The 15,000-nt window shown below is 45.6% G+C and overlaps 1 protein-coding gene across 1 annotated transcript in view; it reads left to right on the forward strand.

The window, feature by feature from the left end:
• Positions 1–15,000, forward strand: part of LOC124002926 (copine-5-like) — a 329,935-nt gene that overhangs the window by 300,642 nt on the left and 14,293 nt on the right. The window lies entirely within an intron of this gene.

A 15,000-nucleotide genomic window follows, 5' to 3' on the forward strand; every position in this document is an offset into this window, starting at 1 on the left:
GTTCCCCCTGTAGATCTGTCCTGTAGGCTACTCCAGGTCAGACCATTACATCCCAGACTTAACCTGCTGCGACGAGCAATCCCGTATCCGGGAGCGTAATTATAGCCTCAAGCTCATGACCATAACGCAATGTTAACTATTCATGAAAATCGCAAATGAAATGAAATAAATATATTGGCTCACAAGCTTAGCCTTTTGTTAACAACACTGTCATCTCAGATTTTCAAAAAATGCTTTTCAACCATATTGATAGCTACCATAGCATTAAGCCTAGCATTCAGCAGGCAACATTTTTACAAAAACAAGAAAAGCATTCAAATAAAATCATTTACCTTTGAAGAACTTCGGATGTTTTCAATGAGGAGACTCTCAGTTAGATAGCAAATGTTCAGTTTTTCCAAAAAGATTATTTGTGTAGGAGAAATTGCTCAGTTTTGTTCATCTCGTTTGGCTAAGAAAAAAAACCTAAAATTCAGTCATTACAACACAAACTTTTAATATCGACAGAAACATGGCAAACGTTGTTTAGAATCAATCGTCAAGGTGTTTTTCACATATCTATTCGATGATAAATCACTCATTGCAGTTTGGTTTCTCCTCTGTTCAAAATGGAAAAATGCACGCACCTGGAGATTACGCAATAGTTTCGATGGAGGACACCGAGCGGACACCTGGTAAACGTAGTCTCTTATGGTCAATTTTCCAATGATATGCCTACAAATACATCACAATGCTGCAAACACCTTGGGGAAACGACAGAAAGTGTAGGCTCATTCCTTGTGCATTCACAGCCATATACGGAGACATTGGAACACAGCGCCTCCAAAATCTGGCTCACTTCCTGTATGAAATTTCATCTTGGTTTCGCCTGTAGCATTAGTTCTGTGGCACTCACAGACAATATCTTTGCCGTTTTGGAAACGTCAGATTGTTTTCTTTCCAAAGCGGTCAATTATATGCATAGTCGAGCATCTTTTCGTGACAAAATATCTTGTTTAAAACGGGAACGTTTTTCATCCAAAGATGAAATACTGCCCCCAGAGGTTCAAGAGGTTAATTAGATTGGTTAGATTGTGTCATGCAACTTCAATGTCTTCCATGTTATAGTTGTTGTCATGACTACAGTAACTATAGTGACAGCCTTTAGGTTTAAACTCGATTCAAATATTCAATTGCCACTTTGGTATCACACTGTGGTTCTAAGAGCGATATGTGCTAGCTGGGGTATCAAGCTGTGGTTCTCAGAACGTTGTGTGCTGGCTGGGCTATCAAGCTGTGGTTCTCAGAACGTTGTGTGCTAGCTGGGGTATCAAGCTGTGGTTCTCAAAGGTCAGTTCTAGATTGAAACCCTCAAAATGAGCCTGATGCACTCGGCCTAATGTCTTCATATGCCAGAGCCTGGGGAGGCCTCTTGTCTCTGTCAGTGGGACATCACAGGACATAATTGACGACTCGTGAGGGAAGTTATTGATGAGTCACAGAATCAGGCGTGGGTGTGAACGTCTTCTTAGGCTCTGACACACACACACACACACACACACACACACACACACACACACACACACACACACACACACACACACACACACACACACACACACACACACACACACACACACACACACACACACACACGCGTATGTGGTCCCTGAATGAGCTTGACACAAACCTGACTCATCAGTCAGACAGCCCCATGCTTCCATTCTGTTACAGTGATCTCAGAGTACCTGAGTGGCAGATGACTTAAATTACTATGACATTACTTCCTGTCCTTTCACCAACTTCCATTTAACTCCCCAAAGCCCCACTGTGCCTCACAAGAAGGCCTGTGCCTCTGTAGTCTCAGGTTAGGAGTGGTGGTGGGACTTGTTTGTTATTTTAGATTATCACGAATAAGATTACATGGACAGGGGGACAAGACGAGGAGATTGGTGTTCCTGCTCTGAGACACGTTGGGCCAACATAATTCCCTTTAATTCAGACCTCCCTTTAATTCAGACCTCCCTTTAATTCAGAACTTCCTTTAATTCAGACCTCCCTTTAATTCAGACCTCCCTTTAATTCAGACCTCCCTTTAATTCAGACCTCCCTTTAATTCAGGCCTCCCTTTAATTCAGACCTCCCTTTAATTCAGACCTCCCTTTAATTCAGGCCTCTCTTTAATTCAGACCTCCCTTTAATTCAGACCTCCCTTTTATTCAAACCTCCCTTTAATTCAGGCCTCCCTTTAATTCAGACCTCCCTTTAATTCAGACCTCCCTTTAATTCAGGCCTCCCTTTAATTCAGACCTCCCTTTAATTCAGACCTCCCTTTAATTCAGAACTCCCTTTAATTCAGACCTCCCTTTAATTCAGACCTCCCTTTAATTCAGGCCTCTCTTTAATTCAGACCTCCCTTTAATTCAGACCTCCCTTTTATTCAAACCTCCCTTTAATTCAGGCCTCCCTTTAATTCAGACCTCCCTTTAATTCAGACCTCCCTTTAATTCAGGCCTCCCTTTAATTCAGACCTCCCTTTAATTCAGACGTCCCTTTAATTCAAACCTCCCTTTAATTCAGGCCTCCCTTTAATTCAGACAATGATAGTGTCAGTTTCCTCCTCACCTCTACCTACCATGGTAGCCTACCTATCTTTAATTAAAGATACTGTCAGGTTTAGTGTTTTTAATTGATAGGTTCAACAGACAGTGTTTAATCCTTTCATTAAGTCACTGACAGGGGGGGGAGCGAGGTGAGCGAGGGGGTGCGAGGGGGGAGTGATAGAAAGGATACCAAAACAGGCTTCTCAATCATATTTTATACTGTACCTAGCGTTTGTACTCCTCTGTTGGCATACTGTGGTAGTTGAATTCATCTGAGACATTTTCAGCCCAACCCCCCCCCCACACACACACACACACACACACACACACACACGTATCCTTTGGTGTGTTTAATTATAGCAGCGCTTGGTTTTGTCCCAGAGGCTTCCCATTAAACATGGGGCTGGTCCAGGATAGTAGAGCTGTAAAACCAACATAAATATTTAATGAGATGTGTGTGTGTGTGTCTATGTCTGTGTGTGTGTGTGTCTGTGTCTGTGTGTGTGTGTGTGTCTGTGTCTGTGTGTCTGTGTGTCTGTGTGTGTGTGTGTGCGCGCAGGCAAGGGAACGATTTTGCTGGACATTAGTGGAAGAGTGGACAGAATCAAATGTTTTCAGGGGAGTTAATGGAACTCATGGCACCATAGTTCTGCAGTATGAAAATCATTGCCTGTTAAAGGACCATCTTTAGACGCTGAACCGAAATATATAAACGCAACATTTAAAGTGTTGGTTCCATGTGTTATGAGCGAATGATGAACACAATTGCATTTTTATCGATAGAAATTTGAATGCACAGGGATGCCGTGACGAGATCCTGAGGCCCATTGTTGTGCCATTCCTCCCCTGTCTCGTGTTTCAGCATGATAATGCACGGCCCAATGTCACAAGGATCTGTTCATGTTTCAGCATGATAATGCACGGCCCAATGTCACAAGGATCTGTTCATGTTTCAGCATGATAATGCACGGTGTAAGGGTTTTCTGGTGAAAGAGAAGCGGGAGGGTCTGGGTGGGCGTCTTTCCGCGGTGGCGGTTCTGGCGCGGGACGCGGACCCCACTTCACCATTGTCTTAGTCCGCCTTATTGTCCGCCTCCGTGGCTTTCTCACCATGGCAACCCCTCTCAATGACCCCACTGGACAGAGGGGCAGCTCGGGACAGAGGGGCAGAAGCTCTGGACAGAGGGGCAGGGGCTCGGGACAGAGGGGCAGGGGCTCTGGCGCCTCTGGGCTGAGGGGCTCTGGCGCCTCTGGGCTGAGGGGCTCCGGCGCCTCTGGGCTGAGGGGCTCCGGCGCCTCTGGGCTGAGGGGCTCCGGCGCCTCTGGGCTGAGGGGCTCCGGCAGCGGCGCCGGACAGGCGGGAGGCTCCGGCAGCGGCGCCGGACAGGCGGGAGGCTCCGGCAGCGGCGCCGGACAGGCGGGAGGCTCCGGCAGCGGCGCCGGACAGGCGGGAGGCTCTGGCAGCGGCGCCGGGCAGGCTGGCGGCGCCGGGCAGACTGGCGGCGCTGGGCAGACTGGCGGCACTGGAGAGGAAGGCTCTGTAGGCCTGATGCGTGTTGCTGGCACTGGTGGTACTAGGCCGAGGACACGCACAGGAAGCCTGGTGCGGGGAGCTGCCACCGGAGGGCTGGTGTGTGGAGGTGGTGACGGATAGACCGGACCGTGAAGGTGTACTGGAGATCTTGAGAGCAGGGCTGGCACCAACCGCCCTGGCTGGATCTTCAGTCTAGCCCGGCAGATGTGAGGAGCTGAGATGTAGCGTACTGGGCTAAGCACGCGTACTGGGGACACCGTGCGTTCCACCGCATAGCACGGTGCCTGACCAGTACCACGCCCGCCACGGTTAGCACTGCTAGGCGCACTGTAGCGCTGAGCTGGCACAGGACATGCAAGGCTAGGGAGGTGCACAGGAGGCCTGGTGCGCGAGGCTGGCACCATCTTCACCAGCCGACTAGCACGCACCTCAGGACGAGTATGGAGAGCTGACCCAGGTGTCATCAAATCCTCGACACGCTCCGTCGGGCGAATTCCGTGTCTCATGCACCAACACAGCAACTCCCTCATATCTCTCTCCTCCAATCTCCCCATTAACTCCTTCGCAGTCTCTGCTTCGCTCACCTTCAACACCAGCTCTGGTTCTGAGCTCCTCCTTGGCTCCTCACGATAAGCGGGGGGAGTTGGCTCATGTCTGACTCCTGACTCTGCCACACTCCCCCTGTGCCCCCCCCAAGAAATATTTGGGGCTGACTCTCGGGCTTCCGTCCGCGCCGCCGTGCTTGCTTCGCCAACCTCATTCTCCTGTAACCTTCCGCGCACTGCTCCATCGAATCCCAGGCGGGCTCCGGCACTCTCCCTGGGTCGACCGCCCACCTGTCTATTTCCTCCCAAGTTGTGTAGTCCAGATTCTGCTCCTGCTGCCTTTCACCACGCCGCTTGGTCCTGTTGTGGTGGGTGATTCTGTAAGGGTTTTCTGGTGAAAGAGAAGCGGACCAAAAAGCAGCATGGTGGTTATTCATGTTCTTTAATTTATAAAGAAACTACACATGAGATAACTACCAAAAACAACAAACGTGAGAAAACCTAAAACAGTCCTATCTGGTGCAAACACAGAGACAGGAACAATCACCCACAAACACACAGTGAAACCCAGGCTACCTAAGTATGATTCTCAATCAGAGACAACTAATGACACCTGCCTCTGATTGAGAACCATACTAGGCCGAAACATAGAAATTCCCAAAACCTAGAAAAAACAAACATAGACTGCCCACCCAACTCACGCCCTGACCATACTAACTAAATACAAAACATAGACTGCCCACCCAACTCACGCCCTGACCATACTAACTAAATACAAAACATAGACTGCCCACCCAACTCACGCCCTGACCATACTAACTAAATACAAAACATAGACTGCCCACCCAACTCACGCCCTGACCATACTAACTAAATACAAAACATAGACTGCCCACCCAACTCACGCCCTGACCATACTAAATAATGACAAAACATAGACTGCCCACCCAACTCACGCCCTGACCATACTAACTAAATACAAAACACAGGAAATAAAGGTCAGAACGTGACGCACGGCCCAATGTCACAAGGATCTGTTCATGTTTCAGCATGATAATGCACGGCCCAATGTCACAAGGATCTGTTCGTGTTTCAGCATGATAATGCAAGGCCCAATGTCACAAGGATCTGTTCATGTTTCAGCATGATAATGCACGGCCCAATGTCACAAGGATCTGTTCGTGTTTCAGCATGATAATGCACGGCCCAATGTCACAAGGATCTGTTCGTGTTTCAGCATGATAATGCACGGCCCAATGTCACAAGGATCTGTTCGTGTTTCAGCATGATAATGCACGGCCAAATGTCACAAGGATCTGTTCGTGTTTCAGCATGATAATGCACGGCCCAATGTCACAAGGATCTGTTCGTGTTTCAGCATGATAATGTACGGCCCAATGTCACAAGGATCTGTTCGTGTTTCAGCATGATAATGCACGGCCCAATGACACAAGGATCTGTTCGTGTTTCAGCATGATAATGCACGGCCCAATGTCACAAGGATCTGTTCGTGTTTCAGCATGATAATGCACGGCCCAATGTCACAAGGATCTGTTCGTGTTTCAGCATGATAATGCACGGCCCAATGTCACAAGGATCTGTTCATGTTTCAGCATGATAATGCACAGCCCAATGTCACAAGGATCTGTTCGTGTTTCAGCATGATAATGCACGGCCCAATGTCACAAGGATCTGTTCATGTTTCAGCATGATAATGCACGGCCCAATGTCACAAGGATCTGTTCGTGTTTCAGCATGATAATGCACGGCCCAATGTCACAAGGATCTGTTCATGTTTCAGCATGATAATGCACGGCCCAATGTCACAAGGATCTGTTCGTGTTTCAGCATGATAATGCACGGCCCAATGTCACAAGGATCTGTTCATGTTTCAGCATGATAATGCACGGCCCAATGTCACAAGGATCTGTTCGTGTTTCAGCATGATAATGCACAGCCCAATGTCACAAGGATCTGTTCGTGTTTCAGCATGATAATGCACGGCCCAATGTCACAAGGATCTGTTCATGTTTCAGCATGATAATGCACGGCCCAATGTCACAAGGATCTGTTCGTGTTTCAGCATGATAATGCACGGCCCAATGTCACAAGGATCTGTTCATGTTTCAGCATGATAATGCACGGCCTAATGTCACAACAATCTGTACACAATTCCTGGAAACTGGATATGTCCCAGTTCTTCCATGGTCTGCATACTCACCAGACATGTCACCCACACAGCATGTTTGGAATGCTCTGGATCAGTGTGTACGACAGCGTGTTCCAGTTCCCGCCAATATCCAGCAACTTCACACAACTATTGAAGACAACTGGGACAACATTCCACAAGCCACAATCAGCAGCCTGATCAACTATATGCTCATATTTTTGTTTGGTATACCTACATTTTTGAACTTATGAATGAAAGATGTGTACCCAATGATTTATGGAGAATATTATGTATAAATGCTTCATTTAGCTCTACTGTCACAACCCATCAGAACCCAAAAATATAAGATTGTTTAACTCCAATGTTTTGTAAACAAAGTAAATGAAAACATGGTTAAAACAGGAATGTTGATATCATGGATGGTCAGTCCTTGCATCCATAGCGTAGTCCATGGATTTAAGAGTGGTTGCATTTCTCCAGCCCCCGTCCCTGCCCCGTCCCTGCCCCGTCCCTGCCCCATCCCCGTCCCTCAGCTTTTTACTGAAACTGTGGTGTAGAAACACTGTCAGTGTTTCAATTTAAGGATTGTGGCGTAGAAACACATGTAATAGAGTAATAGTGTTATTATGATGCAACCATCTTAGTATTGCAAACAAAAATAATGATATTTAAAGCAAAACATGAACCCCAAGAAGTATTGTTTGCAAGGAAATAATTTTGAAATCCGAGAACAAACTACTTGTAAATAAAAAACATTCTGTGTGGGGGGGGGGGGGCAACGTGCTTAAATCAAATGGCACCCGCCTTCCTGCAATTTTCCCTATCATTGGTTATGTTACCCTGGTCTTTACTATCATCACCCTGGTTTGTACTATCATTGGTTATGTTCCCCTGGTCTTTACTATCATTACCCTGGTCTTTACTATCATTGGTTATGTTCCCCTGGTCTTTACTATCATTGGTTATGTTCCCCTGGTCTTTACTATCATTGGTTATGTTCCCCTGGTCTTTACTATCATTACCCTGGTCTTTACTATCATTGGTTATGTTCCCCTGGTCTTTACTATCATTGGTTATGTTCCCCTGGTCTTTACTATCATTGGTTATGTTCCCCTGGTCTTTACTATCATTGGTTATGTTACCCTGGTCTTCACTATCATTGGTTATGTTCCCCTGGTCTTTACTATCATTACCCTGGTCTTTACTATCATTGGTTATGTTCCCCTGGTATTTACTATCATTACCCTGGTCTTTACTATCATTACCCTGGTCTTTACTATCATTATCCTGGTCTTTACTATCATTGGTTATGTTCCCCTGGTCTTTACTATCATTACCCTGGTCTTTACTATCATTGGTTATGTTCCCCTGGTCTTTACTATCATTGGTTATGTTACCCTGGTCTTTACTATCATTATCCTGGTCTTTACTATCATTGGTTATGTTACCCTGGTCTTTACTATCATTACCCTGGTCTTTACTATCATTGGTTATGTTACCTTGGTCTTTACTATCATTACCCTGGTCTTTACTATCATTGGTTATGTTACCCTGGTCTTTACTATCATTACCCTGGTCTTTACTATCATCACCCTGGTCTTTACTATCATCACCCTGGTCTTTACTATCATTACCCTGGTCTTTACTATCATTACCCTGGTCTTTACTATCATTACCCTGGTCTTTGCTATCATTACCCTGGTCTTTACTATCATTACCCTGGTCTTTACTATCATTACCCTGGTCTTTACGATCATTGGTTATGTTACCCTGGTCTTTACTATCATTACCCTGGTCTTTACTATCATTATCCTGGTCTTTACTATCATTGGTTATGTTACCCTGGTCTTTACTATCATCACCCTGGTCTTTGCTATCATCACCCTGGTCTTTGCTATCATTACCCTCGTCTTTACTATCATTACCCTCGTCTTTACTATCATTACCCTGGTCTTTACTATCATTACCCTGGTCTTTACGATCATTGGTTATGTCACCCTGGTCTTTACTATCATTACCCTGGTCTTTACTATCATTGGTTATGTTACCCTGGTATTTACTATCATTGCCCTGGTCTTTACTATCATTACCCTGGTCTTTACTATCATTACCCTGGTCTTTACTGTCATTGGTTATGTTACCCTGGTCTTTACTATCATTTCCCTGGTCTTTACTATCATTGGTAATGTTACCCTGGTCTTTACTATCATTGGTTATGTTTCCCTGGTCTTTACTATCATTGGTTATGTTCCCCTGGTCTTTACTATCATTGGTTATGTTACCCTGGTCTTTACTATCATTTCCCTGGTCTTTACTATCATTGGTAATGTTACCCTGGTCTTTACTATCATTGGTTATGTTTCCCTGGTCTTTACTATCATTGGTTATGTTCCCCTGGTCTTTACTATCATTGGTTATGTTCCCCTGGTCTTTACTATCATTACCCTGGTCTTTACTATCATTGGTTATGTTCCCCTGGTCTTTACTATCATTGGTTATGTTCCCCTGGTCTTTACTATCATTACCCTGGTCTTTACTATCATTGGTTATGTTCCCCTGGTCTTTACTATCATTATCCTGGTCTTTACTATCATTGGTTATGTTACCCTGGTCTTTACTATCATTACCCTGGTCTTTACTATCATTGGTTATGTTACCCTGGTCTTTACTATCATTATCCTGGTCTTTACTATCATTGGTTATGTTCCCCTGGTCTTTACTATCATTGGTTATGTTACCCTGGTCTTTACTATCATTACCCTGGTCTTTACTATCATTGGTTATGTTCCCCTGGTCTTTACTATCATTGGTTATGTTACCCTGGTCTTTACTATCGTTACCCTGGTCTTTACTATCATTGGTTATGTTACCCTGGTCTTTACTATCATTACCCTGGTCTTTACTATCATTACCCTGGTTTTTACTATCATTTCCCTGGTCTTTACTATCATTGGTTATGTTACCCTGGTCTTTACTATCATTACCCTGGTCTTTACTATCATTGGTTATGTTCCCCTGGTCTTTACTATCATTGGTTATGTTACCCTGGTCTTTACTATCATTATCCTGGTCTTTACTATCATTGGTTATGTTCCCCTGGTCTTTACTATCATTGGTTATGTTCCCCTGGTCTTTACCCTGGCCTTTGCTTTCTCTGCCTTTTTTCAAATTGCAAGTTTTGTCACATTCATTCCAACAACATTCTGTAGCACCCAGCTTCCCACTGCTGATTTGCCTCTGAAGCCAAGCAGGGTCGGCACAGGTAGAACAACATACTGTAGCACCCAGCTTCCCACTACTGATTTGCCTCTGAAGCCAAGCAGGGTCGGCACAGGTAGAACAATGAACCAGATGTTTCCCCGAATACATAAATCTCAGGCATTGGGTTGGCATTTCCCACTCACTGCAAATTTTCTCATCGAAGAACGATTTAGTCTCAATATAGTTTTCTGTTCCTAAAAATAGAATCTGTTATGAACAGAGTGGACTATGTTTTGTAGACTTTACCCTTTGCCAAAGTTTGAAAAAATGTAATTGTTTAGAAAGGGCAAATTGAGCAGGTGTTTACATTTACATTTACATTTAAGTCATTTAGCAGACGCTCTTATCCAGAGCGACTTACAAATTGGTGCATTCACCTTATGACATCCAGTGGAACAGCCACTTTACAATAGTGCATCTAAATCTTTTAAGGGGGGGGGGGGGGTAGAAGGATTACTTTATCCTATCCTAGGTATTCCTTAAAGAGGTGGGGTTTCAGGTGTCTCCGGAAGGTGGTGATTGACTCCGCTGTCCTGGCGTCGTGAGGGAGTTTGTTGGGGGGCCAGAGCAGCGAACAGTTTTGACTGGGCTGAGCGGGAACTGTACTTCCTCAGTGGTAGGGAGGCGAGCAGGCCAGAGGTGGATGAACGCAGTGCCCTTGTTTGGGTGTAGGGCCTGATCAGAGCCTGGAGGTACTGAGGTGCCGTTCCCCTCACAGCTCCGTAGGCAAGCACAATGGTCTTGTAGCGGATGCGAGCTTCAACTGGAAGCCAGTGGAGAGAGCAGAGGAGCGGGGTGACGTGAGAGAACTTGGGAAGGTTGAACACCAGACGGGCTGCGGCGTTCTGGATGAGTTGTAGGGGTTTAATGGCACAGGCAGGGAGCCCAGCCAACAGCGAGTTGCAGTAATCCAGACGGGAGATGACAAGTGCCTGGATTAGGACCTGCGCCGCTTCCTGTGTGAGGCAGGGTCGTACTCTGCGGATGTTGTAGAGCATGAACCTACAGGAACGGGCCACCGCCTTGATGTTAGTTGAGAACGACAGGGTGTTGTCCAGGATCACACCAAGGTTCTTAGCGCTCTGGGAGGAGGACACAATGGAGTTGTCAACTGTGATGGCGAGATCATGGAACGGGCAGTCCTTCCCCGGGAGGAAGAGCAGCTCCGTCTTGCCGAGGTTCAGCTTGAGGTGGTGATCCGTCATCCACACTGATATGTCTGCCAGACATGCAGAGATGCGATTCGCCACCTGGTCATCAGAAGGGGGAAAGGAGAAGATTAATTGTGTGTCGTCTGCATAGCAATGATAGGAGAGACCATGTGAGGTTATGACAGAGCCAAGTAACTTGGTGTATAGCGAGAATAGGAGAGGGCCTAGAACAGAGCCCTGGGGGACACCAGTGGTGAGAGCGCGTGGTGAGGAGACAGATTCTCGCCACGCCACCTGGTAGGAGCGACCTGTCAGGTAGGATGCAATCCAAGCGTGGGCCGCGCCGGAGATGCCCAACTCGGAGAGGGTGGAGAGGAGGATCTGATGGTTCACAGTATCGAAGGCAGCCGATAGGTCTAGAAGGATGAGAGCAGAGGAGAGAGAGTTAGCTTTAGCAGTGCGGAGCGCCTCCGGGATACAGAGAAGAGCAGTCTCAGTTGAATGACTAGTCTTGAAACCTGACTGATTTGGATCAAGAAGGTGTTCCCTAACAAATGTTTTTTATTGTTTTACTAGGCGAGTCAGTTAAGAACAAATTCTTATTTTCAATGACAGCCTAGGGGGGTTCAGAGGCAGGATGACAGATTTGTACATTGTCAGCTCGGGGATATGAACTTGCAACCATTTTGGTTACTCGTCCAACGCTCTAACCACAAGGCTACCCTGCCACCCCTAGGAAAATACGTGCTAGAACGCACCAATAGGATCTCGCTTGCTGTTGCTTGCCTCTGCCCACCTCCTTGTTTGTTCTTCCCACTATAATTCATTTGCTCCCATTGGTAACATCAGGCTGTGGACTATCTTGAGTTAGTTATAAAACATCTTTGGGGTCCCTGGAGGAGAAAACTGATGGAGCTGGAAGTGCTGCAAATATACGTGTGAAAAATAAACGTGTGGAGAAATAAAAGTCGGGGAAAAAAATTCACAAGGGAGAAAAGTGAAAAACATACATGTGAAACTTCACAACGTGTCTGATTGAAGATTTTAAAATAAATAAATCAATATTTCTCATGTTTTTTTTTTCACATGGTTTTTTCCTGTTTTTCTTTTTGTAACGGTATGGTAACTAGGGAAGATTGACTGTGTGTGTTTTGTTTTCTTATGGCTGTGGAACTCAGCTGTCAATCAGCATGATGAGAGGGGTTGTCATAAATGGGACATGGAAGACGGGGTTATTTCTGGCTGTCGTGTGATGCACTGATGAGTGTGTGTGTGTGTGTGTGTGTGTGTGTGTGTGTGTGTGTGTGTGTGTGTGTGTGTGTGTGTGTGTGTGTGTGTGTGTGTGTGTGTGTGTGTGTGTGTGTGTGTGTGTGTGTGTGTGTGTGTGTGTGTGTGTGTGTGTGTGTGTGGGAGGACAGGGACTATGACAGGGGCTCTGTTGAACACTGATACTTTGGGGTCAATTATCCATTTTGGGTTAAAAACAGAAAGGACAAGACAGAAACAGAAGAAGCTCGTCCTATATGTTAGTCATGACCTGTGAAATAAACTCAACATAAAAATTATTTAGTGACAAACAATGAACAAGTATTTCAGATTAGCTACCCCATCCTTAAACTTAAACATTAGGGTTAATGGTCTCCTAAGATCAGCGTCTAGGAGCAACTCCTCCATCTCCTGTTCCTGCTCCGCAGGGCGTGTCTTAGGAGTGGCTGGGAAGGTGATTGGTGGGATGGGTTGCCGTGGTGATAGAGAATCAGCCCCTCCCCCCCATCTCTCCACTCCTACCTCACAAGCATCTTCAGTCTCCCAACTCCTATCTAATCAACACTTTACCAGTGTTTTATCACTGCCTTAGGAAACGGAGGTGTTCTGTGTATATCTTATGTTTGTTCCCAACATGTCTGAGTGCTTCTGTGGTTGTCTTTTTACTTCATTTTATCTTGCTATCTTTTGTGCTTTGGAATATTATGTTATGCCTTTTTTGACAAATGAAAATACCAAACATTTTCAAAAAATGCTCACACTTTTGTCCCACTCACATTAGTAATAACACTGGCTTTAGGCTGTCTTCTCTGCACAGGGAACGCGTTCAGTTTCGTCAGTGGATGAGGAGAGTTTCATCACTAACGTCCAGAGAATAACCAGCCTTAAATTTACTGATTAAACACACACACACACACACACACACACACACACACACACACACACACACACACACACACACACACACACACACACACACACACACACACACACACACACACACACACACACACAGTCTCTTGAAGATAAGGGCAATGACAGGGGGACAAGCAGGAGAATTGTATTTGGGTTCTAAAAACACCAGAGGAACAAGAGAATTAGGTGTTAAACGTCCACTCAGGATTCATGGGGAGACAGGTGTTTTGTCAACCAATTTAGCAAGATCCTGAGACAATTCCTCCTGCCTTTATTTAGCTGAGGACCATTGTTGAGAAAGAGAGAGAGGAAAGGGAGAGGGGAGAGCGAGAAACAGAAAGAGAGAGAGAAACAGAAAGAGAAGGAAACAAAGAGAGAGAGAGAGCGAGAGAGAGAGAGATGGAGAGAGAAACAGAAAGAGAGAGAGAAACAGAAAGAGAAGGAAACAAAGAGAGAGAGAGAGAGAGAGATGGAGAGAGAAACAGAAAGAGAGAGAGAAACAGAAAGAGAAGGAAACAAAGAGAGAGAGAGAGAGCAAGAGAGATAAATGGAGAGAGAGAAACAGAAAGAGAGAGCGAGAGAGAGAGATAAACGGAGAGAGAGAAACAGAGAGAGAGCGAGAGAGAGAAACAAAAAGAGGACGAGAGAGAGAAACAGAAAGATATACTGTGTATGTGTTCAGAGCTGTTGTTAGGACCCGGTTACGAACCCGGGTCTCCGGAGTGAGAAACAGTCACTTAACCAACTGAGCCACGAATAGTCGGCAGAACCCAGAAGATGAGGCAGACACAGCAGTACTTGAGACGGTGTATTTAATGAAGTAAAAAGTGAAGTTCTTCAGGAAAACATGTAACTCCACAACCTCAAAAGGAATTCCACAAGAACAAAGGTAATCCTCCAAGACAAAAAGGCAAATCCACAAGGTGGAAGGCACAGCACAAAAAGCCTCAAAAGATACTCAAAAAACAAACAAACAAGAACAAAAAACAGAATTCCACAAGAGAGTCCACCGGGATCAACAAGAGTTCACAGAGTACTAGGGCTGGGTGCTAACATATAAACACAGCGCACAGAACTGAGGAAAACAAAGGGTTTAAATACAATCCGGGGAAACGAGGCACAGGTGCAAATAATAATGGGGATCAAGGGAAAACAAAAGGTCAAAAGGCACAATGGGGGCATCTAGTGACCAAAAACCGGAACAACCCTGGCCAAATCCTGACAGCTGTGGTGTACCTGTGTTCAGAGCTGTGATGTACCTGTGTTCAGAGCTGTGATGTACCTGTGTTCAGAGCTGTGATGTACCTGTGTACCTGTGTTCAGAGCTGTGATGTACCTGTGTTCAGAGCTGTGGTGTACCTGTGTTCAGAGCTGTGGTGTACCTGTGATCAGAGCTGTGATGTACCTGTGTTCAGAGCTGTGATGTACCTGTGTTCAGAGCTGTGATGTACCTGTGTACCTGTGTACCTGTGTTCAGAGCTGTGATGTAACTGTGTACCTGTGTACCTGTGTTCAGAGCTGTGATGTACCTGTGTACCTGTGTACCTGTGTTCAGAGCTGTGATGTACCTGTGTAC

The sequence above is a fragment of the Oncorhynchus gorbuscha genome, linkage group LG18, assembly GCF_021184085.1.
Source record: "Oncorhynchus gorbuscha isolate QuinsamMale2020 ecotype Even-year linkage group LG18, OgorEven_v1.0, whole genome shotgun sequence".
Classification (NCBI taxonomy): domain Eukaryota; kingdom Metazoa; phylum Chordata; class Actinopteri; order Salmoniformes; family Salmonidae; genus Oncorhynchus; species Oncorhynchus gorbuscha.